The following is a 27457-nucleotide window of genomic DNA, read 5'->3' on the forward strand; positions in this document are numbered from 1 at the left end:
GCCACTGGGGGCAAGAGCACTTTCTTGCCACAGGCTGCTAAAGCTAAGGGACCTCGTAACAAGCGAGGACCTTTCTTTACCGCCCATAAAGGGTTTGTACGCCCGGCTGGAACAAGCGGGAAAGGCAAGGCTCCTCCAGGAGGGTTCAAGAAGGGCTGGTCGGACAAACAAAAGACAGACTCAGCCAAACCCGAAGCAAAGGATTACACAGCCTGAAGGTGCGCCCCCACCCGGTTTGAGGGTGGGGGGACGTCTTCTCCGGTATTCAGGGCATTAGATCGAGCATCGATCACTGCTACCGGTGCGATTCTTCCCTTCCAACATTTAAGTACTACAGGGAGCGGCAGTTACCGTTCCCTGAACAGATCTTTTTCTTTACCTTTTCCAAAGATTAGTCTCAGTTCCCCACAAGAATCGGATCCGGTTGAACAGACAGACCAAGAAGCCTCTAGCCAGGTGACTTCGGTCCCTGAGGTTCAACCAGGAGAGATCACCGTTCCTGACAGGAATCAGGTGTCTGATAAATGTGTGGGAACAGAGAACGAGCAGACTTTGTCGGATAGTCGGGGCCAGATAACTCTAGGGCCGCCTGGTTCAGATCCAGTCAGCGCCAGTGGTCCTAGAAATTCTAGGCTGGCCTCGTCAAGCCGGTCTGGCCGACTTGGACATGCTAGTCGCGGACGTTCCTTGGGAACTTCGTCTCAGGGAGTGTCTGCGGTCTCAAGGACCAATCTTCCATCGTGCTTTACAGTCGCTGGTTTTAATGGCCTGGCCATTGAGACCCAGGTACTGAAGGACAGAGGGTTGTCAGCTTCAGTTATTCCTACCCTTATTAAAGCAAGGAAAGCGACTTCCAGCAAGGTCTATTATCGCACATGGAAGACTTGTATCGCGTGGTGCGAATCTTTAGGGATTCCTCCACGTACCTATTCTGTGACTCGAATATTGGCCTTTCTGCAAAAAGGGGTTGAGCAGAAACTAGCCTTGAGCACCATCAAAGGTCAAGTTTCAGCATTAGCTATCTTCTTTCAGAAACCTTTAGCTACCAAGTCCTTGGTGCGAAATTTCATCCAGGGGGTGCGGCACCTGGCTCCACCAGTCCGCGCGCCCTTACCGCCCTGGGATCTTAATTTGGTTTTGTCGGTTCTACAGAAACCTCCCTTTGAAAACATCAGGGAGATTCCCTTGCTTACTTTATCCCAGAAGGTAGCCTTCTTGGTGGCTATCACTTCTGCACGCAGGGTGTCAGAACTGGCTGCATTATCATGCCAGTCCCCATACTTAGTGATTCATAGGGATAAGGTAGTGCTTCATCCTAAGCCATCCTTTCTTCCAAAGGTGGTTTCAGATTTTCATCTGAATGAAGATATTGTACTACCTTCCTTGTGTCCTCAGCCCAATCATCATCGGGAACATGCGTTGCATTCCTTGGATGTGGTTCGGGCAATCAGGGTATACCTGAAGGCGACGGAATCGTTCCGTAAGACGGATTCACTTTTTGTGATCCCGGATGGCCCCGGAAAGGGGTTGCCTGCATCTGCTGCGACTATCTCCAAATGGATCAGACAGACGGTGGTACAGGCTTATTCTATTAAGGGTCGGAGTCCTCCGTTCCCTGTTAGGGCGCACTCCACTCGAGCGCTCAGTACTTCCTGGGCCTTCCGCCATCAGGCGTCAGTGGTCCAGGTATGTAAGGCGGCCACCTGGTCGTCGGTACATACCTTTACAAAATTTTATAAGATTGATGTGATGGCATCGGCGGATGCCTCATTTGGCCGCAAGGTTTTGCAGGCCGCAATTTGAGGAGACCGGTGGTCTACCTCGAGGGTTTTTTTCTGTTGAAAAATTTCTGTTGAGTCTCATCACTGAGGATGAGCATTGTAAACTTCTAGTTGGCACCGGTTGGGCCTTCTAGATTGGATTTGATTTCCATTTTCCCACCCCTCATTTGTGGTACTGCTTTGGGACGTCCCGAGGGTGTTGAATCACCGAGGACTACGTCTGTCAATGAGCGATAGAGAAAAACTGATTTTTGTAAAATCTTACCGTAAAATCCTTTTCTCTTAGCTCATTGACAGACGTAGTACCCGCCCCTCTGTTTTGGAGTTGGGTTGGGTTAAATTCTCTAGACACTGCTTTGTGACATAACTGATTTGCTGTAGCAGAGAGAGAGAGGATATACCCTCGGGGACTGCCCCTAGGGTGTGGCCAGAGCATTTTCTTTCCTGTCTAGTCCTACTCCTGTGGAGGGCAGCATAACCCGAGGGTGTTGAATCACCGAGGACTACGTCTGTCAATGAGCTAAGAGAAAGGGATTTTACGGTAAGATTTTACAAAAATCCGTTTTTACTAAAAATAAAGTTCAGCTTTTTAGCAGTCCCCTTTGTGTACCATACATATAAAAAGGTATTGCACATCTATAGTATATCCCTAATAAGAGCCAGTCTGTCAGATCTTTTAAAAACAGTCACTTTGTTAACTGTAATTTTGTACAGGATGACTCATGGTGACTGAATAATTACCATTAAATATAAATCTGTCATTTAAATTCTCTTGATATTTTATTGCCAAAACAGGTGCACTCATAGTCCGTTAAAACATTCAAATACACTGTGGTCTGAATAGGGAATAATGAAAATTTTTTTAAAGTGTAGAAGAGATTGGAGGGACTTGCCCCTATACAAAGCTTACATATATCACTTTGGATGGTGGGCTTCTGATTAAAAGCTTCCAGAGGAAGAATTACTTCGGTTTCCTATAGCAGGCAATTGGATCTTGCCATATTGCACTAGAAACCTGAAAGGAAGAATGATTTCTTTCTGTATAATGCATATTTTCCTCTTAGCTTCCACATTGGAGATCTACCTTTTTATTTATTTTTATTTTTTTGTGAGAAATCTACAATTTTGAAGGTACCTGGGTTGTATGTTGCCGACTGAAGTGTGCTACTGCATGCATGTTAGCAGGTGGTATGTCATGAGTTGGTATGTTTTTATTTATTTAGAATGGGTCACCAGAAATGATAGTAAAACCAGGCCTGCATGTGCCACTGTCACAAAAAATAATGTATTGTCATAACTTTATGCATTTAATATAGCAGCGTAAAGTAGATTCAACTGCAATATATTTTACATCCTTTTATTTATATTTTATATGCTTTTATATGCAAGTGAAGCTAACCAGCAAATGTGACACAGGGGTTGGAATTAGACCCCATTCACATTAGGTCGCTCCGACTTAGGGCGCGACTTGCACGGACTTCACATAATGGAAGTCTATGCAAGCCGCCTCCAGGTCGCCCCGAAGAAGTACAGGACCCTTTTTCTAAGTCAGAGCGACTTGTGTCACTCCTATTAGAACGGCTCCTGTACTACACAGTGGGAGAAGGAGGACCGCGACTTGTCAGGCTGACAAGTCGCATAAGTCGCCTTAGTGTGAATAAGACTCTTACCCTTTGGTATGCATGTAAACGTATAGAAAAACATAAAGGCATGCAAAAAAGTAAAAAAAAAACAGCTCAGGCTCTGTCCTTTCCCCCACAGTTCTCGCTGCAAGAGACCCATGCATGTATGATCATGATGATGTTGATAATTTTATTTTATTTTTTTTAATATCCACCTCTTCCAGATGTCTTTAATGCGGTCATGTGATGCGCGGGGTGCTCTTCAATCCCCCTGCATTGGTGGGAAACACTTCACTGCATTTTTACACTATTACACTGTAAGTCTGTAAAGCCCTGCACTCGCATGTCCCACATCTTTCGGGTTGAATGACATTGAGCATTGTTTTAACCCAGAAGATTAAAAACATTTAGTGGTGGAAAGGGATTACTGTAGGGCAGGGATTTCCAAACTTTCTAAACAAAGGGCTAGTTTATTGTCCTTCAGACTTTAGGGAGGCCAGATTGTGGCCAGTGTGAGTAGAAAATGCCCTGGCCTTGGGTAAACAATGACCTATCATTGGTGCCAATCTGAGGAATGGTAGTCTATTACTGGTATCGGTGGGAGCCATAGTGCCCGATCATTGGTGCCACTGGGAGAATTAGTGCCCCATTATTGGTGTTAGTGGGAGAAATGGTGCCCCATCATTAGTGTTGGTGGGAGGAGTAATGCCTTATGGTTGGTGTCAATGGGAGGAATAGTGCCCCATTGTTGGTTTCAGTGGGAGGAATAGTGCCCCGTCTGTGTCAATGGGAGGAAAAGTGCCCCATTGTTGGTTTCAGTGGGAGGAATAGCACCCCATTGTTGGTGTCTGTGGGAGGAATAGTGCCCCATTGTTGGTATCGGTGGGAGGAATAGTGCCCCATTGTTGGTGTCGGTGGGAGGAATAGTGTCCCATTGTTGGTTTCAGTGGGAGGAATAGTGCAGTCCCCATTGTTGGTTTCAGTGGGAGGAATAGCGCCCCATTGTTGGTTTCAGCAGTTTGAGGAATAGCGCCCCATTGTTGGTTTCAGTGGGAGGAATAGCGCCCCATTGTTGGTTTCAGTGGGAGGAATAGCGCAGTCCCCATTGTTGGTTTCAGTGGGAGGAATAGCGCCCCATTGTTGGTTTCAGCAGTTTGAGGAATAGCGCCCCATTGTTGGTTTCAGTGGGAGGAATAGCGCCCCATTGTTGGTTTCAGTGGGAGGAATAGCGCCCCATTGTTGGTTTCAGTGGGAGGAATAGCGCCCCATTGTTGGTTTCAGTGGGAGGAATAGCGCCCCATTGTTGGTTTCAGTGGGAGGAATAGCGCCCCATTGTTGGTTTCAGTGGGAGGAATAGCGCCCCATTGTTGGTTTCAGTGGGAGGTATAGCGCCCCATTGTTGGTTTCAGTGGGAGGAATAGCGCCCCATTGTTGGTTTCAGTGGGAGGAATAGCGCCCCATTGTTGGTTTCAGTGGGAGGTATAGCGCCCCATTGTTGGGTTCAGTGGGAGGTATAGCGCCCCATTGTTGGTTTCAGTGGGAGGAATAGCGCCCCATTGTTGGTTTCAGTGGGAGGAATAGCGCCCCATTGTTGGTTTCAGTGGGAGGAATAGCGCCCCATTGTTGGTTTCAGTGAGAGGAATAGCGCCCCATTGTTGGTTTCAGTGGGAGGAATAGCGCCCCATTGTTGGTTTCAGTGGGAGGAATAGCGCCCCATTGTTGGTTTCAGTGGGAGGAATAGCGCCCCATTGTTGGTTTCAGTGGGAGGTATAGCGCCCCATTGTTGGTTTCAGTGGGAGGAATAGCGCCCCATTGTTGGTTTCAGTGGGAGGAATAGCGCCCCATTGTTGGTTTCAGTGGGAGGAATTAGCGCCCCATTGTTGGTTTCAGTGGGAGGAATTAGCGCCCCATTGTTGGTTTCAGTGGGAGGAATTAGCGCCCCATTGTTGGTTTCAGTGGGAGGAATTAGCGCCCCATTGTTGGTTTCATTGGGAGGAATAGCACCCCATTGTTGGTTTCAGTGGGAGGAATAGCGCCACATTGTTGGTTATAGTGGTAAGAACCGTTCCTGATAATTATTTTACTCTATTTGGGGATCTTTTCAAAAAACAAAAACGAGTCTGGAGTTGGGTCAATAATCTAAATATCATATATGTTAACTACATACTATTAATCAAAATCCATCTTGCTCCTTCATTACTCAAAGTAAGATATACACTACATTGTCAAAAGTATTGGGACGCCTACCTTTACATGCACATGAACTTTAATGGCAAACCAGTCTCATTCCTTAGGGTTCAATATTGCAGCTCCACTTGTCAAACTCCACCATTCAAGTCAATGCGGCCATGCCACAACCACAAACCAATCGAACTGGCAGAATCGCCTCTTGAATGCATGACAGCAGGTGTCATGCACTGTGAAAAGCAATCCATCGTGGGCTGCTTTTTAGAACATTGGACAGTGTGCACCTAGCCTACAATCTCTATCTATTGATTGATCGATCTATCTATCCAGGCTATATTACTAAAAGTATTGGGACACCTGCCTTTACACGCACATGAACATTAATGACATCCCAGTGTTCCGTAGGGTTCAATATTGAGACAGGTGTCCCAATACTTCAGTTGATGTTTTGTAGGAACCAGTGTGAGCACCCTATGCAGGTATGAGGAGAACATGCAACATCGATGTATAGAACTCTCGACCCCAGTGATGCAAAACATTCACACAACCGAGTTTTATACATTTCCTGACAGTGACCTAAATCAGAGATTGCAATGTTGTGTTTTTTCTGTAAAATATATAGTAATAATAGGGGAATAGTAACATTGTGCAGCTATGAAACTGCACAAATATCTGTATAAAAATGGCTTCTTCTTCTGACATGAGCTTCTGCTTAGGTGTGATGTCAGAACCACCTTCCCTCTGTATTCCCTTTAGTGTAAAGACTTTAATAAATGCAATGTTAATCCCCTTTTATTATTATGAACGGAATTAATGCTGCACAAGCACCAGGTACATTTTAGATGAAAGGTCTGCTTTAAGCTGTTGCGCAAACTTTTCAAAGTAGGAAATGTAAGAAGGACTGCGGTGGCTTGATGTATAAGATGTTTAGCATAATCACGGCTGAGTAAGTGTATTTTTATTTTAGTACTTTCCCTGATTCCGTGGAACGTATTTGGCCGTGAATCAAGATGTTAGGAAATGCGAAATGATGAGGCCGTTGGAGAGGTTATATTGCAGCTTGTCATCAAGCAGTTCTTTTTCCAGTCTAAGTTAATTTTAATACACCTCTAATTTCCCGAAAATTAGATGGGAGCTATGGGCACAAATGGAGAGCTATACATATGGGTATAGGTAAAGAGCTTTACTGATTTATCTGCACATAGAATGTATTTCTAAATAAACCTTGGTGTCTTTTTCTTACTGATATTCAAGGCATGAGCTGCAATGAGGGGTATGACAAGTAATGTGCTGTTTATTAGCAGAACAGTCAGTCAAGCAGTAGGAAGAAAATAAATTCCTTTTATGTAGGTATGTTTTGTTGGAGGCTGCTTATTGCGCTGGCTCAGCATGTTGTGCTCATAGAAAGGATTTTCCTGCCCACGTGTGTCACCCATTTTTAAAGTGTTACATAATGAACTGATAATAAAAGCTTAATTTGTGAAGGAAAACAAAGCACATCTTGTAAATCTAGAAAGTTAGCAATGGCTGTAGCGGGAACAGCCATTTTGTGTTTAGAAGGTTGTGGTAGGCATAATTTAACTACTAAAACAGTATCACGTACCTGGAGATGAGCCTGACACTGTGAGGAAGGCCTCCCTTGTGCCTCCGACTCGGGACCCCTGATAGTGCAGACAGGGGACACCTGAGTGTAGAGTAGCACGAGCGCCTGGAGACTTGCTTGGAGCGCACGATGGCTACTGGTGAAGGTTGCCAGAGAAGTCCGATGAGCAGGGTGATGAGCAGGCAGCAGGTGCTGGAAGCAGGGGTTTCTGGGTAACAGGAGGAGCTGCCTATGCAGGATGGACGGATCTGGGAATGACAGAAGTGTGGTAAGACGAGCCAGGTCAGGAGCCACTCGGTAACGTAGAAGCCAGTAGGAGCAGACAGGAAGAGAGGTCACGGGACAAGCCAAGGTCGGTGCAGGTGGAGATCAGAGAATCGTCAGAACAAGCCGGGTCGGTGCAGGTGGAGATCAGAGAATCGTCAGGACAAGCCGGGTCTGGAACTTAGGAACAAGATGCAGGTTAACAGGTAACAGGTATCCAAGGCTGAAGACAAAGCAGCACTAGAGCAGTGCAATGGCTGGGTTTAAATAGTCCCTTTGGTGCCAATGTCTCACGTACTTTCGCGTACTCGCGAACGTGCGTGCGCGGTTGCGCGAATTCGCGCATGCGCATTGGCCATTGTCCAATTTCTGACAGGAAAACATCTTTGCACAGCAAATGTTCTCTTACAAACAGTCAAACTCCGGAGGATGCGCGATCGCAGGCGGAGCTGAATAGTGAGAGGTCACACCGCCACTCCGTTTGGTAGTTTTTGGCACATGATGTACGTGTTTCAAGCAGATATTCCTATTGGATGTTTTTAAATGTGGACTTTTATACTTATTCAGTGTGCGTGATTCATGTTTAAAAGTTACCAATGAGTTTTACACCATGAGATTCTGTTCTGTTGTTGGTACCTTGTCAATGTGAGTGTGACACTACCCTTCCAGTGGAAGTGACGGATGGGGATCTGACCATACCAGTGGAAACAGTGGGAGAAAGTGAAGGATATTGTGTAACAAGTGTTGAATCTTACTGCACGGTGGAAGGATACACTTGGATGGTGGTTGAATTATCCAGGGTGAAGGACATAACATGGAATTTAAAGTGGACTGGATTTTTCATGTATTATTTGCACTATTAGATTTGAACGTATAATAAGATCACAGTGAAATATTATGTGGTTGATATTCATTCTATGAATTTTTGGTGGAATATTTTTTTATATTCGTTTGAGCGATGCATTTAATATTTTTGTTTTTAACATTTGAGTGTGTTGTATATCTACACGTATTACACACAGCTTAACACTTTATCAGTTTTGTTTATAGTGCTTTTGATTGTCTTTTTTAAAATTTAAATATTACTGGTGTTTGAATATGTACAGTTTGTTAGGAATCATTGATTCTGTGCGTGAAGAGGTTGCCATGGTTTGAAATGTCACTATATGCACATTTTTCAGTAAACTGTGCAAGAAGCAACCATAATGTATCGTAATTAAAGAAATGATTTTCAGTTGGTTGCTACAGGCTACCATATTTTGCACAGCATGCTCATACTGAATGCATTTGTTGAGCTCCTACTTGTTTGGTTACATGATGGTTCTGCTGCTTCCTTTATACATACAACATGAGATGAGATTATGGCTTTTTGTAACATCCAAATGTATGCATTTACATTGCAATGGGGTGCTTTGTATTTTTGAAAAGCTCCCGTAAAGTTGACTACACTAGGGATTTTCAGACAATCATGCGCTATAAGATTTTATCCGGCCAGCACCTAGGGTCAGTGGCATATTCTCATTGTGCACTGAGTAAGAATTAAGGTAAGCAGAGGCTACACTTAGTCTTCAGCTTACAGTGGTAAGGGGGACTCTGATATAAGAGGGTACACTGATGGGGACCCTTCCATAATGGGAACTCTGATGGGGACTCAAATGTAAGGGAGATTCTGATGGGGCACCCTGATGTAAGGGGGTCTCTGATGGGGATTTTTTTTTCAACTTCCGTATATTTATAAAATATATAATGTGGCTCTCATACTGAAAAGTTTGGAGAACCCTGTACTACCCCAAAACACATGGTATGTGCATAATTTATTTAAAACAATAGAATTTCAGATTTCAATGTGCTGGAAATTTTGCAGAATGGATGACCAAGCCCTTTAATGGGACTCTTAGATGTTTCATACAAAGTTTTTCTATATTATGATCTGGACTGTGTGTGTATGTATGTGTGTATGTATATGTATATGTATATATATATATATATATATATATATATATATATATATACAGTATCTCACAATAGTGAGTACAACCCTCACAATTTTATAAACCTTCCATTATATCTTTTCATGTGACAACACTGAAGAGATGACACTTTGTTACAATGCAAAGTAGTGAGTGTACAGCTTGTATAGCAGTGTAAATTTGCTGTCCCCAAAATAACATAACACACAGCCATTAATGTCTAAACCACTGGAAACCAAAGTGAGTACACCCCTAAGTGAAAATGTCCAAATTGGGCCCAATTAGCCATTTTCCCTCCTTGGTGTCACGTGATTTGTTCGTGTTACAAGGTCTCAGGTGTGAGTGGGGAGCAGGTGTGTTAAATTTGGTGTTATCGCTCTCACTCTCTCATACTGGTCACTGGAAGTTAAAAGGGGCACCTCATGGTAAAGAACTCTCTGAGGATCTGAAAAAAAGAATTGTTGCTCTACATAAAGATGGCCTAGGCTATAAGAAGATTGCAAAAGACCCTGAAACTGAGCTGCAGCACAGTGGCCAAGACCATACAGGGCTTTAACAGGACAGGTTCCACTCAGAAAAGGCCCCGCCAGGGTCAACCAAAGACGCTGAGTGCACATGCTCAGCGTCATATCCAGAGGTTGTGTTTGGGAAATAGACATATGAGCGCTGCCAGCATTGCTGCAGAGGTTGCAGGGGTGGGGGGTCAGCCTGTCAGTGCTCAGACCATGTGCCGCACACTGCATCAAATTGGTCTGCATGGCTATTGTCCCAGAAGGAAGCCTCTTCTAAAGTTGATGCACAAGAAAGCCTGCCAACAGTTTGCTGAAGACAAGCCAACTAAGGACATGGATTACTGGAACCATGTCCTGTGGTCTGATGAGACAAAGATAAACTTATTTGGTTCAGATGGTACAGCTTGTATAGCAGAGGGGGGTATTTTTCCTTTGGCTGCTTAAAAAATAATAGGTAAGTAGGTGTTGCCTCCGTCCCTGTATGTGCTATTAGGGGGTTTTTTTGGTGCCTCAGGCCAAGGGGGATTGGGACTTTAAGGGCAAGTGCATAGATATAGAAACAAGTATATGAATATATGATAGATAATGTTCCATTTCAAATAAAACAAAATTTATTTACAACAATGTAAATCCATATATTGTAGAAAAGACAACATATATAGGTGAACAAGGTGCTTGGGGGTAGAGACCCCGGTGTGAAGGAAGTAATAAAGAGGTTGATTCAGAGATGAATCAGTGACAGTGGTGAAAAAAGTGACTTTTTGGATAGGATTTCCACAGATATTGAGTGGGACATTGGTCCCTTAGGAGAATCCTATTGCTGACGCGTTTCGGCTCACTTGGAGCCTTTCTCAAAGCGTTGAGTCACTCTGTACTTCAGTCTATGAAGATAATATATAATATAAATAGTTTAGATCTTTATTCATGTCCAGTAGAATTTTAAAAAATTATTGAGAGCAAATTTTACCTACATGGATATAGCTGACGGTTACTGCGCATGGCTCCCTTCATCCTGTTGCAAACGCAGCGGGATCAGGCTATGCATATTGCCTGGGATGGGTGAGATGGTATTAATAGGTGTAAAACACATAGTATCTTTATGTTTGTGGAATGGGTAAAACCACTTACATTTACTGAAGGAGTTAAAGTACTTCCTCCACGGGGAATAAATTTCCCTCTCTTGTTTTCAGGTTGTTTGATCTATGTTAGAGAATTAGTCTATGTTACCTCAGATTGCATATGGTGTAAACATAAAGAGTGACTTTTCCCAATGGAGGTGTATAGCCTCCTAGTGCTTGTACAATACAAAGTGACTTTTGGTGCCCATAGTTATTGGACAGTGAAGCGGTCCAAGGAGCTTACATTTTGAAGAAAAAGGTGAGGTGATCCTTCCGGCTAACGCAGGTCCGTCCGTCCTCTTCCCTCGGTTGGAGAGAAGTGAGAACTTGACGTTGATCCCCGGCCTTTTAAAGCCCTCCGCGCATGCGCAGTAGACTGCTGCACGTCGGAGGGTTCGTTCGAGCGTGACGTGACACCTTGTAATGCGCCTGCGCCAAGTGGATGCGCGCGCAGGCGCTGGAGTAGAGACGCTCATTGGCCGCCAGGGGAGGGGGCCGATCTGCAGCCTGCAATTGCCTGCATGGTTTATAAGCTGTCAGCGCTGCAGATCGGCCCCCTCCCCTTCATCCCTGACAATCGCACCCAGCACGGGTAGCCCCTACGCATCATCGTAGGGGCTGTTCGGGACCCATCCAATCACCCATGGGGAAAGGAGGGCCCCTCCTCCCGTGCTGGCGGCCAATGAGCGTCTCTACTCCAGCGCCTGCGCGCGCATCCACTTGGCGCAGGCGCATTACAAGGTGCCACGTCACGCTCGAACGAACCCTCCGACGTGCAGCAGTCTACTGCGCATGCGCGGAGGGCTTTAAAAGGCCGGGGATCAACGTCAAGTCCTCACTTCTCTCCAACCGAGGGAAGAGGACGGACGGACCTGCGTTAGCCGGAAGGATCACCTCACCTTTTTCTTCAAAATGTAAGCTCCTTGGACCGCTTCACTGTCCAATAACTATGGGCACCAAAAGTCACTTTGTATTGTACAAGCACTAGGAGGCTATACACCTCCATTGGGAAAAGTCACTCTTTATGTTTACACCATATGCAATCTGAGGTAACATAGACTAATTCTCTAACATAGATCAAACAACCTGAAAACAAGAGAGGGAAATTTATTCCCCGTGGAGGAAGTACTTTAACTCCTTCAGTAAATGTAAGTGGTTTTACCCATTCCACAAACATAAAGATACTATGTGTTTTACACCTATTAATACCATCTCACCCATCCCAGGCAATATGCATAGCCTGATCCCGCTGCGTTTGCAACAGGATGAAGGGAGCCATGCGCAGTAACCGTCAGCTATATCCATGTAGGTAAAATTTGCTCTCAATAATTTTTTGAAATTCTACTTGACATGAATAAAGATCTAAACTATTTATATTATATATTATCTTCATAGACTGAAGTACAGAGTGACTCAACGCTTTGAGAAAGGCTCCAAGTGAGCCGAAACGCGTCAGCAATAGGATTCTCCTAAGGGACCAATGTCCCACTCAATATCTGTGGAAATCCTATCCAAAAAGTCACTTTTTTCACCACTGTCACTGATTCATCTCTGAATCAACCTCTTTATTACTTCCTTCACACCGGGGTCTCTACCCCCAAGCACCTTGTTCACCTATATATGTTGTCTTTTCTACAATATATGGATTTACATTGTTGTAAATAAATTTTGTTTTATTTGAAATGGAACATTATCTATCATATATTCATATACTTGTTTCTATATCTATGCACTTGCCCTTAAAGTCCCAATCCCCCTTGGCCTGAGGCACCAAAAAAACCCCCTAACAGCTTGTATAGCAGTAACTGTGCTGTCCCCTCAAAATAACCCAACACACAGTCATTAAAGTCTAAACTGCTGGCAACAAAATTAAGTACACCCCTAATTGAAAATGTCCAAATTGAAAATGTCCAAATTGGGCCCAAAGTGTCAATATTTTGTGTGGCCACCAATTATTTTCCAGCACTGCCTTAACCCCCTTGGGCAAGGAGTTCACCAGAGCTTCACAGGTTGCCACTGGAGTCCTCTTCCACTCCTCCATGATGACTTCACAGAGCTAGTGGATGTTGGAGACCTTGCGCTCCTCCACCTTCTGTTTTAGGATGCCCCACAGATGCTCAATAGGGTTTAGGTCTGGAGACATGCTTGGCCAGTTCATTACCTTTACCCTCAACTTCTTTAGAAAGGCAGTGGTTGTCTTGGAGGTTTGTTTGGGGTCGTTTATCATGCTGGAATACTGCCCTGCAGCCCAGTCTCCAAATGGATGGGTTCATGCTCTGCTTCAATGTGTCACAGTACATGTTGGCATTCATGGTTCCCTCAATGAACTGTAGCTCCCTAGTGCTGGCAGCACCCATGCAGCCCCAGACCATGACACTCCCACCACCATGCTTGACTGTAGGCAAGACACACTTGTCTTTGTACTCCTCACCTGGTTGCCGCCACACACTCTTGACACCATCTGAACCAAATAAGTTTATCTTGGTCTCATCAGACCACAGGACATGGTTCCAGTAATCCATTTCCTTAGTCTGCTTGTCTTCAGCAAACTATTTGCAGGCTTTCTTGTGAATCGTCTTTTAGAAGAGGCTTCCTTCTGGGACGACAGCCATGCCGACCAATTTGATGCAGTGTGCGGCGTATGGTCTGAGCACTGACAGGCTGATCCCCCCCCCCCACCCCTTCAACCTCTGCAGTACTGCGTTCAGCACTCATGCGTCTATTTCCCAAAGATATTCTCTGAATATGACGCTGAGCATGTGCACTCAACTTTTTTGGTCGACCATGGCGAGGCCTGTTCTGAGTGAAACCTGTCCTGTTAAACCGCTATATGGTCTTGGCCACTGTGCTGCAGCTCAGTTTCAGGGTCTTGGCAATCTTCTTATAGCTTAGGCCATCTTTATTTAGAACAATCATTTTTTTTTTTTTTTTTTTTTTTTTAGATCCTCAGAGAGTTCTTTGCCATGAGGTGTTATGTTGAACGTCCAGTGACCAGTATGGGAAACTGAGAGTGATAACACCAATTTTTTACTCACCTGCTCGCCATTCACACCAGACCTTGTAACATCGAGTCACATAACAATTGGGAGGGAAAATGGCTAATTGGGCCCAATTTGGACATTGCCACTTAGGGTTGTACTCACTTTTGTTGCCAGTGGTTTAGACATTAATGGCTGTGTGTTGAGTTATTTTGAGGGGACAGCAAATTTACACTGTTATACAAGCTGTACACTCACTACTTTACATTGTAGCCAAGTGCCATTTCTTCAGTGTTGTCACATGAAAAGATATAATAAAATATTTACAAAAATGTGAGGGGTGTACTCACTTTTGTGAGTGAACTGTGTATATAAAATATTTAGTATTTCATATATATATATATATATATATATATATATATATATATATATATATATATATATATATATATATATATATATATATATATATATTATTCCTCAGGCAGCAGTTGGAACTCCACATGCCCAAGATAGCTCTTTCACCATCTTCCTCGACAGCAGATAAAGTGCTTTGAGTCACCAGGGAGGAAAGGACTTTGGAAATTGCAAAAAAAAAGTACATTTCAAAGCTGTTTTTCTGTTGCTTCGTTCCCTACTACTGTGTAGAGAGAGCGCCTTTATTCACAGAGTTCAATAGTGTAAGGTAAAATTTACGCACAGAACTTGATGAGTCTCATCAGAGAGCTGATGTTTAAATGGGAGATGCACACAGGACATTTTTGCAGCTGCTCCTAGGGGCGTCTGGCATTTTTTTACGCCTCTAAACTCCCCTGCCCATTCACACATAGGCTTTTACCAGTATTTAGTGGCAGGAGATTTTAAAGGCAAAAAAAAAAAAAAACACCCCTAAGTGCATTCCAGAAGCAGCAGAGTTTGGGCAGAACAAAATGCTTGACATTTGTAAACGCAACGAAACGCTTGTTAATGCTAGGCGCGATTAGTGCTTCAGCATTAATTCATGTTAATAGCCAGAATGGCCAATTAAATGAATTAATGCCCAAAGACTTGATGCAACTAAACGCAAGCGTCAGGAATTTTTATTTTTTTGCCGAAATGCTGAAAGGCTTCTGGAAAAACGTGCATGAGGCCTTAAAGGAGCTACTTATCCTGCACTTGGCTAACTCCTTGTGCTTTGGATATTCTTTGTCAGATAGTAAATTAGTTTCTGTAAAACAAAAAATGTTGGTAGTTTTTTTTTTTAATTCTAAAAGTTTAAAATAAAATGGTCCAGTTTTTAGTAGAATTCATACTATGGAATGGTGTGGGAAACCCTGCATTTACTATTGAGATTGTAAGGAACTTTGTGCTTAGTGATGTAATGAACCTTCCTCCATCAGACTGCTCCCTAGACACAACATATGTTGAATCGAATGTCTCAGTACACATGAGTGCTTAGTGATGCTGAATAACTTGTTCATGTAATGCCAGCTTAGTGATGCCAGCTTACTTGGTGTGAGAAATCTTAAAACACAAATGCTGCTCACGTATGTCCGCCCCAAGGGCAGAGGAATCCATTCTTCCCAGTCTTTCCTTACTTTCATACTATTTCCTGTATATTAATTTTAAAGCCAAAAGGTATGACTGAAATATGTAAACACAATCCTCACTTAGTCCATGGTGGTTTTCTTTATTCCTGTTCATATTTATTATAAAAATGACTTAAATTTATTTTATTATTGATTGTATCATTTTGAATTTACACAATTTATTCCAATTTTAATTTTTTAATTGTATTTAATGTTTACTTTTTGTAGCAAAAATATTGTTTATAAATTGGATTTCTATTTCGTTGATTGATGGACACAGCTCCAGATCTTCTTGATCCTTGAGTTTATGCTACCCCCTACAGGAGTAGGACACTAGGCGGAAATAGTTTGACTACGCGAATAGTTCAGTCCCAGGGGGTATACTCCCTCTTCCTGCTATAGATCTTCAGTTTTTTTTTCTGCCTAGTCAGGAGTAAGGGCCTAGCTCCTTGCTGGGATCTCTGGTCCTAACATTTCTTCCTTTTAAACTGAATTTTTTGTTTTATTATTTTCTGTACCTGTGTGAACAACAAACTGGGCAACGGACTGGATACCCTAGATCCCTACGGTCTTTCCAGTCTGACTAGCGAGCGCAACCCGACCTTAGCTCCGCGCTAGGTTGCTGCGACATAGCCCCACTGGACAGGGGCTGGCGAGTTAAGCGCCTCGCGAAGACGCATAGTCCTGGTCACGACCTGAGTTGCAGAATGCCTCTGGCTCGCAGCACCCCCATTCCAAGATGGTGCAATGGTCTGCCTGGAGGGGTGCCCGCCCAGTCCCAAGGTGTGGTGAGTAGTATCCCCCCTCCCTTCTGGTGGTTTTTCGGGGTGGACGTGGGCCCCTGCCTGGGTTGGTCGGACCCTGAATGCCCTTCATTCCTGCATTTCGCTTCCCCTCACTATCGGGGTCCCTCTGCAGATCAACCCCTATTCACCTAGCTTCCCCCCCCCCCTGGGGCCGCCATGCCTGTTTCTTGTTTTGGGGGGTGTCGAGCGGGTCCTGGGGGGGGGATGCGTTTTTTTGGTGAGATGGTCCTGGTGGGGGTCCCTAGCGGGTTCCTCCCTTACTGTCCAAGTGTACCTGGGGGTCCGGTTGGGGTCCCGGGAGCCGCGTGGGCGCTGCATGTAGCCACCATTTTGCCATGGATGACTGCTGTATAATCGGCGGCCATGTTTGTGTAGTCCGCCATTTTCTTGTAGTTTCCCATTGCTATCACACTGCAGCCATGTTTTTGAAGCCTATGGAGCAGTGAATCGGTGGTGGGCCTCTAGTGACAGCTCCTGAACTTAATCTTTCTTTGATCGCCACACGGCCTGCAGCCTGGCTCTCTGACTCTGCATCTGAGGAGGGGGTGGTGAGTCCCTGTGGGTGCTAAACAGCTCCCTCTTTCTGCTGTAGCGGTAATTGGATGCGCTAGGACGTGTGGTGCCACTGGTGCAGCGCTGGGGGGAATTTTTAACAGCAATTTTTATACTTCTTGCTGGCAGTCCTCAGGTTAACCCATTGAGTCCCTGGAGCACGTGTCACCACCTGACCCCCTCTAAGAGGCTGCAGGGTCCCAGTCTCTCTTGTCTGCTATGATGGCAGTCCTGCAGTCACTGGTGTCCCAAAGTAGATATGGCCCTTCAAAATAGGACAAGCAAAAAGCATCCTCTGCCTTCACCTGTATCCTCTGTCTTCTCATATTCTGAGGTTGATTTGGCTGCTGCAGAGGCGATTCACCCTACTGGGTCTGCATCCATGCACCCTGAGTGCTCTGATAGTGAGGATGATTCCTCTTCCACTACAGCCGCGCATGAAAAAGCACTAGTGGATGCGCTGATTGTATTAGTGCTGGAAACTTGGAAATTGGAGGACGCAGCTACTGCTCCGAAGCCTGCGCAAGTACAATTTGGTACCCGCAGAGCCTCCAAAGCGGCAAAGGTGTTTCCCTTTCCTGCCTATTTCTACAACATTGTCGCCAGCCAGTGGGGTTCCCCCAAACGTACTGTCAGGGTCCCTAAACGCTTTGCTAGAAGGTTTCCTTTTGAAGAGTCCCTGTTAAAAAAAAAACTGACAGTACCACCTGTGGTGGACTCGCAGGTTTCCAGGTTGAACAAAGCCATCCTTCTCCCGGTGGAGGACTCTCCGTCCTTTAAGGACCCTTTTGACAAGAGCGCTGAATCTCTGGTCCGATACCTTTTTACCATGGCGGTTCTATTATGCGCCCAGTTTTTGCCATAACCTTGGTTTCCCAGACGTTAACTGAATGGGCTAAGCTCCTGCACCAGGATTTGGAAGGGGGGCAGTCCCCTTCTGATCTAGCAGAGCTGGCGGACCAGTTCTGGGGTTGCAGTATATCTGTGATGCCTCTCTCGATGCGGCCCCCTTAGCCTGCAGGTTGTCCGAGACAGCGGTGACTCTTCGCCGCATGATATGGCTGAAATACTAGTCTGCGGACTAGGCTTCCAAGAAAGTATTGACTGATCTCCCTTTTGTAGGAGACCACTTGTTCGGAGCTTCCATGGAAGAGATAATGAAGTGTCTTGCTTGGAGGTAAGAGTACTCTGCTTCCACAAACTACCAGGAGCCAAGAGTCTCATCGCAAACGTGGCCCTTCTCGGCCCATAAGCGGTCCTTTCATCCCTCAGGATCTAAGGACCAGGGATCAAGAGCGGGTTCCTCCGGGACCGCAGACAAGCCCACTTCTGCCTGAAGGGGCGCCCTCGATCGTATCTGGGGTGGGGAGATGTCTTCGCTGCTTTCCGGATCAGTGGACCTCCTTGATTCAAGACAAATGGGTCCATGAGTTGATTCGGTCCAGTTACAAGAACGAGTTTGGTTCCTTGCCTTCATCAAGGTTTCTTCCATTCCAACCTGCGCTTGGCCCAAGATCGCATACGATGTCTTCTTGGGGCGGTACAGGATCTGCTTTCACTGGGGGTCACAGTACTGGTTGTGGAATTGGAACGCTTTCAGAGGTTTTATTCATTTATTATTTACTGTTCCCAGGAAGGAAAGCAAGGTCCGTCCATTCTGGACCCTCAAGGCCTTGAATCGCTTTGTGCGGGTTCAGAAATTTCAAATGGAGTCCATTCGCATGGTAGTGGCATCCCTTCATCAAGGGGATTTCCTGGCCTCTATCGATATCAAGGACGCTTACCTTCATATTCCAGTATATGTCGGGCATTAGCGTTTGCTTTGCTTTGTTGTGGGCGAGGAGCACTATCAATTTGTTCAGTTACCTTTTGGTCTCGCCTTAGCTCCTCAGGTGTTCACAAACGTTTTGGCCCCGGTTTTAACATTGCTAGGGCACAGGGGGATTGCGGTACTGGGGTACATCGATGACCTCCTTCTACGAGCAGAGACTCTGAATGCCTTAAAAGACAGTCTGGGCATTTTGATGCAAACTCTGATGAAAATTCTGCAACAGTTTGGTTGGAAACTGCATTTCCAAAAATCTGTTCTGGTCCCGTCCACCAAGGTGGACTATCTGGGCCTGACCCTGGACACGGCCTCAGCCCGGGTGTTTCTTCCAGAGGTGAAACTCCATAAGTTGCAGGATGTGATATGGCACCTGTTGTCCAGCCGGCGGTCTTCTCTCAGGACTTGTATGCAAGTGCTAGGCTTGATGGTCTCCACCTCAGAGGCAGTTTAGTTTGCTCAGTTCCATACCAGATCTCTACAAAAGGAGATTCTTTCCAAATGGAACAAGAACGAAGAACCCACAATTTCTAGACAATCTGACCCTGTTGAGCCAGGGTACGAGGGAATCACTATCTGGTGGCTCCCCTCTCCGGCGCTCCGACAGGGAGAATCCTTTCTCCCCCTGTACTGGACGGTGGTCACCACGGATGCCAGCCTGTCTGGTTGGGGAGGTGTCTTGGGCACGGGTTGTACTCAGGGGGAGGGGGGGTTTGGACTCTGGAGAAGTTCAGTCTGCCGATCAATATCCTGGAAATTCGGCTTTGCCCGACCCAATGGACGGTTTGCCTGTAGGGGCGACCGATAAGAATTCAATCAGGCAATGCCATGGCCGTGGCATATGTCAACCATCCAGGGGGCACCAAAAGTGTCCTAGTGGCCCGGGAAGTAGCCGGCATTCTAAGGTGGGTAGAACGGTTGGTTCCAGCCATCTCTGCTTTGCATGTTCCAGGATTAGAAAATTGTCAGGCAGACTACCTCAGTCGGCAGGTGTTGGATCAGAGAATGGTCTCTCCACCCGGAGTTGTTTCATCGACTGTGTCCCCTGTGGGGGACTCCCGATTTGGACCTTTTGGCCTCTCGTCTCAACAGGAAGGTGCAGAGGTTCAAATCAACGTCTCAGGGATCCTCTAGCCGACACCACAGACGCTCTGGTGGCTCCTTGGGGCCAGTATCTTCTGATGTGCGCATTTCCCCCAATAACTCTTCTGCCAAGACTCCTGCGAAGAATCGAGGCAGAAGGGATTCAGGTCATCCTAGTGGCTCTGGACTGGCCTTGCAGGTCCTGGTATGCAGACCTAGTACGACTGGTCGCCGATGTCCCTTGAAGACTCCCTCTTAGAGAAGATCTGTTATCTCAAGGACCGATCTTCCAGCCTGCTTTACAGTTGCTGGCTTCAACAGCTTGGCTGTTTAAAGCCAGATGCTAAAGGATAGTGGGGTGTCTGACTCAGTTATTCCGAAGCTGTTAAATGCTAGAAAATCTACTTCTAGGAAGATTTATCATCGAGTCCAGAGGGTGCACATTGCTTGGTGTGAGTCTCGGGGGGGGGGGGGGGTTCCCAATCCTTTTCCTTTTCAGTGTCTCCTGAGTTACTCCAAAGGGGTGTAGATCAGCATTTGGCCTTGGGTACCATCAAAGGCCATATTTCAGCCCTGGTGATTTTTCTTTTAGCGCCCATTGGCCACTAATTTCTTGGTTCACACCTTTGTTCAGGGGTTCCGCCACCTGGCTCCCCTGGTGAGGTCTCCGTTACCTCCGTGAGACCTCAATTTGGTGCTGTCGGTTCTTCAGAAACCGCCTTTTGAAAATATTCATACGGTTTCTCTGCTTACTCTGTCACAGAAGATAGCCTTCTTGGTGGCTATTACTTCTGCGTGCATGGAGTCGGAGTTGGCTGCGTTGTGTTGTCGTTCACACTATATCTAGGGGTTCTGGGGATTTACAGGGACAAAGTGGTGCTTCGTCCCTGCTAGTCGTTCCTTCCTAAAGTTGTCTCTGGTTTCCATTTTAAATGAAGACATTTTGTTGCCTTCCTTGTGTCCTAAGCCTAAGCACCCTAAAGAGATTGCCTTACGTTCTTTGGATGTGGTTCGGGCAATCAGGGTGTACCTGGCAGTGACTGAGTTGTTCTGAAAATTGGATTCTTTATTTGTCCTTACTGATAGACCCTGTAAGGGGCTGGCTGCATCTGCTGGGACCATTTCTAGCTGGATCAGGTAGACGGAGGTGCAGGCCTATTCCATTAAGGGTCAGGCTCCTCCTTTCCCTGTTAAGGCGCATTCTACAAGGGCGCTTAGTGCCTCTTGGGCCTTCCGTCATCAGGCATTGGTAATGCAGGTTTGCAAGGTGGCCACCTGGTCGTCCGTGCACACTTTCACAAAATTTTATAAGCTGGATGTGTTGGCATCTGCGGATGCTCCTTTTGGCCGCAAGGTTTTGCAGGCCGCTGTTGGGAGAGGATTTTGTCCTCTTTGAGGTAGCTTTCTTGTTTTTTTTCAGGTGAGATCCAGTTGTTCCTGGATAAGCTTCTGTTTTACCTGGTTGGCTATGTTTAACCTTTTGGGAAGTGTGTTTCTTGCTGTGGTGTTCCCACCTCTCATGTTGACACTGCTTTGGCACGTCCCGAGGGTCAAGAAGATCTGGAGCTGTGTCCGTCAATGAACGAAAGAGAAAACTAGATTTTTGTCTTACTGTAAAATCCTTTTCTCTGATGTTCAGAGAACTCAACAGAGGGGCGGGTGCTGTGTCCGTCAATGAACATCAGAGAAAAGGAATTTACGGTAAGACAAAAATCTAGTTTTCTCTTTCGTTCATTGACCCTTGGACACAGCACCCGCCCCTCTGTTGAGTTGGGTTTTATGTTCTTCTGACACTGTTTGTTACAAAACTGAAGACCAATAGCAGGAAGTGGGAGTATACCTCCTGGAACTGCCCTATAGGCGTAGCCAAACTTTTTTCAGCCTAGTGTTCTACTCCTGTAGGGGGCAGCATAAACCCAAGGGTCAAGAAGATCTGGAGCTGTGTCACTCAATGAACATCAGAGAAAAGGATTTTACGGTAAGACAAAAATCCAGTTTTTTCTATTTCTCTAAAGGATTTAAATCTGACCGATTTATTATATTAGACCTAAAGTACATCATGAGGAATTACTTTGTTCCTCCGATCATGTAATTTATCAGAAGCTTGACTATTTTATTCATTGTAGTAATGTTTTTTTCTATTCCTATAACTTTTTCTCTTGACAAGAAGCTAGCCGCCTGAGGTGAGCGTGGTGTGACAATGTAGATCCAGAACAATACTGTGTCCTTTGCACTTGTGATTTTCTGCTATATGCTGACAAACTGTGTCTCTGAAATCTGTGTGGCCACATCAAGCTTTCCGCAGATGCTACATGAAGATGTTCAGTGCACTGACATCTTTTACTCCTGCTAAGCTCAGTGCTTTACAGATTTGATCCTAGTATTGACCTTTTTGATTTATTTTTTTAACTGAAGTCAGAAAGAAAAGTTGTTCAATTTCCTTGACTGTTAGACTGTTGGAAAGTAAAATAGTTTTCCTTTGAGCTTTAGAGCTTGATGTAGAAGTATAGATAGGTTTGCTCTACCAGTGACGGAAAAAAGAGATGAAATTTGTATTATTACTTGTTTGAAGCATTCTAATTTTATGTTCTATTTTGCTTGATTAAAAACCTATCTATATTTAAAAAAAAATATCTGACACCAACTGTTGCTCTCCAAGATCAAGAAATGTTGGCAGCTGCAGTTTTTAACAATCTCGAATTTATCTGTTAAAATCTAGCCTGGCCCCACCTCTTTTGCCTCCTGAGCCACCTTATTAGCCCTTTACTTTCATGGCTGTGTTCAGTGACCAATAGGTTGGATTGCAAAGAGGAGGAGGCAGGACTAAGCTTGTCTTTTTTTAGATTTCTGACGAACTTTAGCTCCATATATTTTTGGATCTACTGACTGTAATGTATCACCTGCTCAGTTTTAATTGTCCAAAGTTTACTTTCAGGCTACATTCACACCTGAGCGTAGCGTTTTCGCAAGTTTTTTCCGCGTTTTTACCTCGATTTACAGGCGTTTTTTGTGCAGGAGTTTTTAGATTGAATAGAGACCAATGGAAAACGCCTGTAATCTGCCCAAAAATAAGCTCATGTACTTTTTTGAGCATTGGGCGTTTTGCTCACAGCGTCAAAACGCTCAGATGTGAGCAGGGGCCATTGAAATGAATAGGATTTGTCTTGTTGGGTGTTTTGAGAGCTGATCCTAGAGCAGAAAAACTCCCCAAAAGCGCCCCAAAACGCCTACATGTGAACGGAGCCTCAAAGAGAACTTTTGCTTCTCTGAATAGCCACAACTTATTTAAGGCCCAACTCTGAGCTCCCCAATCAACTTCCCCTTTAGGCCCCTTGAAGCGGGGGAGAGAGAATGTTTGTTTTTATGATTTTTTTTAATACGTTTTCCAGATGTCTTCGGGCTTGTCGTGTGACGCATTGGGGTCCTCTTAATCTTTGGGTCTTCTCTGCATGGTGCACATGCTACAATGATTCATAGAGTGACATGACCTGATTTCTGCATCATTACACTGTAATGGCAGGGTGCTGTAGTGACCATGATTTCCTGCACTCACTATAGGTCGTCTTCCGGGTTGTCATTCAACCTGGAAGACTAAATAAATCTGGAAGCAGAATTGACTGTTGGAGACAGTGGAGGCCTGAGCTACATTTTTTTTTAAATAGATACATCTCCAGGTTTTGGGTTTTAAAGCAGGATTTGGGTATTAAAGCAGTTTTGTATGGAGTAGTTCTTTCTGTTCCAGCAACTGATTTATGTCTGCACACCTCTGGAATCCCTTTGCAATTATCAGCTTAGTTAAAGTTGGTACGTATGCAATGTTTATCAGGCTCCCATCCCCCACTTGTCAGCACTTAAGCTTGGCAGCTAGTTGCTCGAGAACTGAGGGGTGCACTGTAGAATTCAGGGGGATGGGGGAGATACCCAAAAGTATGAAGCCTTTTACAGGACTCCCACACTGAATCAGGGGGTGAGGAAGCACTCGTAATGTAAGAGCAGGCACATATGTAATGCAAAGAATAACGCCATATAGCTTTTTTGGTCTTCCATATCTAAAATGCGTTCTAATGACAAGCTCTTTGAATTCAACAGTTTTGCTATTTATATTTACATGCAAGTTCATCTCCAAAATAAGTTTATATCCAACTTCAGATTGCACTTTTAATACAAGAGTTTTGACTGTGTAAATTTGAAACCTTCTTGTCAGGTTAAACGGATACTAGAATCTCTTTCTGTTGAACTAAAGGTCAGATTACCTAATAAATTGTAAGCTTGACATACCCCTATATACATATAATTTGCTGCCTGAAAGCATCCCTTCCTCTCGTCAGTGGCTCCATTCTGTCTAGAAGAAGCAGTTTATATACAGCCCTACACTTGTCCTGCCCCTGCTTAACCCAAAGCTCATCAATCTTCCTCACTCTCCATACTTTCAGCGGAAGTCTTGGAAACCATGTGGTGGAAAACACTCTATAGTCCTCAGTAGGGCACACTATGCTCTAAACCAGTATTTCATAACCTTTTCTCAGTCAATGCACCCTTTAAAATTCTGCACAAGGCTTCCCATTCTAAAATGTCTAAACCAGGCATGTCCAACCTCAGGCAATGCGCCCACTGCCCCCTGACAATTTTTTTTTTTTGCTGGGGAGGAAGGAAGTCGGGTCGGGGGCACAGCCACAGCAGCTTCCAACTAACGGTAGGCAGAGGCTGAGGGGAGGGAGGGAGGGCGGGAAGGCGAGCATGTGCAGTGTTTCTGACTCCTACCACCATGACCACTTCAAATCAAGTGGTCATGGTGGTTAGAGTGTTCCATTATTGTCTCTCAGAAGAAATAGACCTCTGTATACTGATTCCATTTCATTTGATCAACCTCTAGTTGTGTTAAATGAGTGCCGGGGGCGTGGCAGCCTATTATTACATACCTTAAATATAGTATATATTTTATGTGGCCCGAGAAAATTTCTCTACACTCAATGTGTCCCAGAGAGGCCAAAAGGTTGGACACCCATGGTCTAAACTAACCGTTTTACCTAAGGCAGGAACATCCACACATGTAGGACACCCAACAATATAGGAGAATTATTCTTCCAAAGCAAATACATCTTTGCACACTGGTACTGACCATTTCTGATGGAGAGGGGCAGGGGAGGGGCAATCAAGGATGCTGTACATGCACCCAACCTCCTTATTAACCGACAATGTCGATGGTTGTTACAACGTTGGCACAATGAAAAACTGTGACTTGATCTACCCCTGGCTGTATACAAGTTTTGGGCAATTTTTCGGCATTTTGCCAAAGCACCCCTGAGGAAGTTTGGAGGCCCCCCCCCCAGGCTGCCTGGGCACCTTGGTTGAAAAAGGCTGCCCGTAAGCGCTCATCTATTAGAGCTTTGCAGTTCGTATAAAAATGATGTAATCACCACACAACTCTCATTTGCTTCCTCCCCTCCTCCAGTTTCACAGTTGGCACCTTTCAGGGGGGAGGGGGGAACAGTTACCTGTTTTTGACAGGTACCCTTCCCCACTTCCGGGAGACAGGGCTGTGGCGCCACCCCTCAAGAGTTTCTTCCGGTTTCTCCTTCTCCCCCCCCCCCCTCGCCAAGCCAATCAGAATGCGCAGCGAGCTTCGCGCAGACGCGCATGCACAGTAGGGAGCCAGCTGTGAAGCCGAAAGGTGAATGTGAATCGGCTGGGGTGCTGACATCGCGGGCTCCCTGGACAGGTAAGTGTCTATATATTAAAAGTCAGCATCTACAGTATTTGTAGCTTCTGACTTTTTTAGTTTTTTTTTTTTTCCGCAGCTGGAACTCCTGTTTAATCTGAGCTGCTTTTATGTCCTTGCGAGTTGGAAGGCTTCTGATAACATGTTACAGTAGTAGTGCCCTACAATCAGTGATAGCTTGTGGAGGCTCTTGATTTCTTATGCTACATTTATAATGATGCGCTTCACATGTAATCTTGTTGTATGATGTGATTTTTGAGTGTTGCCATTCATTCCTATAAAACGCGTGTCAAACACCAGGCCCACGGGCCGAATCCGGCCCTTCAGGCCATTTCATCTGGCCCTTCCACCTCTCCTGCACCTGCGGCAACCCCCTTATCTCTGTCCCCACCTTGTCTCAGCAGAGAGGAGGACAGAAATCCTCTGTCAGATCCTGTTTTTCTCCTTGCAGCCCTGGAGAGGCTCGTCTCTGCCCCCACTCCCAGTTGGAAGCAGAGGGGCGTATAGAACTCCCTCTACAGATCCTGTGCAGTCACAGTACCGCCTCGTCTCCTCCTTCTGCTGGTCTCTGCATTCAGTAGACTCTTGTCCTTCTCCAGACCCTACACTAGCTGCCACCCCCATCTTCTTAGCAACAGCACAAGTTAAGGGAGGTGACTTCTGATGGTGGGGGGGGGGGGGGAGCAATTGACATGTGATATTAGGGGTAGTGGGGTGCTCTAGACATCTAGTCTTACAGATACAATCGGGCCATCGAGAGCAACCATAATGCTGATGCGGCCTACAATGAAATTGAGTATTGCATCCCTGCTATAGAAGATGGGTTTTGATGGATGGTGCAAATTTAGCTTGTCAGCGTGTTAGAGGGGGCCATGTCTAATCTTGATCCATTAGCCCCTAGTAGGCCTACCTTCTGAAATGACAAGGTTGTCCACTGGGGCAGCCCAGAGTCCCAAAATATGCTATATAAATATTTGTTGCATTTCATTTATTACCCTTTTAAAGATTGCAAGGCATCAGATCAACCGATTTTATGTACCAGACAGTATATTGTGGCCTCTTGTTTCCTTAGCACGAAGCGTCAACCCTCAAAGTGCATCTTGGTATTCCAAGCCTTACCCCTATCTTTCTGCTTAAGATGAGAATAAAAATCTCTGCAGAATTGCCTTCCAGACCGCCAAGGGGGAAACTCCAATATAAATAAAACCACTCGCCTGTTCATTTCAGTAAAATTTTATACCACATGTTAATCGATAATGCTTCACTCTATAACACTGTTGTGTGAATACAGATAATCTGACAACTGCACATACAATAAAGTAATTGGTTTGGAATACAACATTACCATCTTTATTTTTTCAGTTGATTAGCTTTGATCTTGAACGATAGAGAGAACAGCAGTGGCTCCGAGTGAAGTCATGTCCTTCATTAGTTAGACAATGCAATAATAAAATCGTTGTTTAATTAATATTAACACCTCTGATAAGCAAGATGCTTTAAAAACTAATTTGTGTTAACTCTGCATCCTGTACGTTAAATATTTATCATTTCCGAATTTTTAACATGCGCTTTAATTTCCCCCAAGTTTAATTAAGACGGTCTTCCATGCACTGTGCAGATCTTAGATAGCATCATGTTCGGAATCTTTAGGCCCTCCTCCCGCTCGCTGCAGTTGGTCTTGATTATTGTCTGCAATAAAATGTTTTCAGTTAAACCTATAAATAGAACAGTGCAGGTGGAGAAAAGATGTATGGAAGCTTTTTGTGCACACCGGAGCTCATAAAATTGTCCTGGGTAGCCTTCTTAAAGCTTAAACTGCAAAGTGGTTTTGAATTTGAAGGCTCTGACCGGTTATTTTTATGTGTACTT

General features: G+C 45.0%; 1 protein-coding gene across 2 annotated transcripts in view; it reads left to right on the forward strand.

Moving 5' to 3' along the window:
• GALNT7 (polypeptide N-acetylgalactosaminyltransferase 7) overlaps positions 1-27457 on the forward strand; it is a 303038-nt gene that overhangs the window by 66888 nt on the left and 208693 nt on the right. The window lies entirely within an intron of this gene.

This window comes from Pelophylax lessonae (assembly GCF_965119305.1).
Source record: "Pelophylax lessonae genome assembly, chromosome: 1".
In the NCBI taxonomy this organism is placed as follows: domain Eukaryota; kingdom Metazoa; phylum Chordata; class Amphibia; order Anura; family Ranidae; genus Pelophylax; species Pelophylax lessonae.